Source organism: Octodon degus, unplaced genomic scaffold (assembly GCF_000260255.1).
Source record: "Octodon degus isolate 3935 unplaced genomic scaffold, OctDeg1.0 scaffold00057, whole genome shotgun sequence".
In the NCBI taxonomy this organism is placed as follows: domain Eukaryota; kingdom Metazoa; phylum Chordata; class Mammalia; order Rodentia; family Octodontidae; genus Octodon; species Octodon degus.
Window position 1 is genome coordinate 2,893,567 of NW_004524633.1, and position 1,423 is coordinate 2,894,989.

Sequence of the window (1,423 nt, forward strand, 5' to 3'; positions counted from 1 at the left end):
ACTCAGGCAGGACATTAGGATTCAGGCCCGCAGCTGGAGTCTTTGGTCTTCAGTGCATGGACGGATTTCCTGCACTCTGTATAGGAGTCTTTGGGTGATTCACTATAATCATATAAAATGTGCTCTGCATTGTTTCCCCTTGCAAAGCCCCAACTGCAACACTTAGTATGTAAACACCTCGTTCCTCAGCAACATTTTGGGGACTATTCTCTCCCCATTACGTGGAGGGGCATCCTCATGAAAATCAACTGCCCTGGACAGATGGGTTTTGGATTCGCAGCTCTAGTCCATCTCTTTATGCAGCTACTCTTACCCCAAAACTATACCATTCAGATTACTGTAACTAGGTAGCGAGTTCTCCACTACCTAGCAGGAAGCGTGAGTGTTCCAGCTTCCTTCTCTTTCAAGGCAGCCTTCTGTTTGGAGTCTCTTGTGGCTCTATGGAAATCTAAGGACAGGCTTCTCCATTTCTGCAAAAATGCTACTGAGTCATTCTGTAAATGCTGCGGGATCACAGTGACTCGAGACGGTTTTGGGTAGTGGTGTCAGCACATTGGTGACATTAACTCTTCTTGCCCGTGAAGACAAGATGTCTGTCTTCCCACTGATTTATGCTCTTTTAATTTCTTTCAGCAATGCTTTGTCGTCTTCTGAGCCTAAGTTTTTCACCACATATTTTATTTCCACGTGGATACTTCTGTAAGTGAGATTGCTCCCTGAATTCCCTTTTCATTACAGGAGCACAGAAACACAACTGATCTTTCTGTGTTGTTCCTGTACTCTACAATATTGCTAAAACTGTTTACTAGCTCTACAGTCATCTGTAAAACAAGGTCATTTTAATTCTTTCTAAATTGCCTGGTCTTTTTCATTGGACTTTGGCTCAAATGTCTAGTACACCACTGAATACCAGTGTCAAAAGTCAGTGTCTCTGTCTTGTTCTTGCTTCCTAGGGGTAAGCTTTCAGCCCTGCCTACCAAAAAATTTTAACAGCTGAAGATAAGTCTCTTTTAAATACTGCTTTTTCCTCTTAGACTTCACTCACCTAAGGAAAATAAACACATTTTTATCCTGAATTTTGATACATTTTCTCAGCTAGCCAGGCAGGGTGGCACATGCCTGTAATGCTGGCCCTCAGGAGGCTGAGGCAGGATGACTATCATGAGTTCAAGGCCAGCCTGGATTACACAGTGAGCTCCAGATTTCTGTAGAATACACGAGACTCTTTTCTCTACAAACCTAAGAAACAACAACCAAAACCTGAACTAAGTTACTCCTACAGACCTTTACTTAAGCAGAAAGTGAATTAAGGGCTGGTGAGATGGCTCAGTGGTCTAAGGCACCTACTTGGAACAAGCTTAGCAAAGCACAGGGACCACGGTTCAATCCCCCAGCACCACATGCCAGCCAGCCCCGCCCCCTG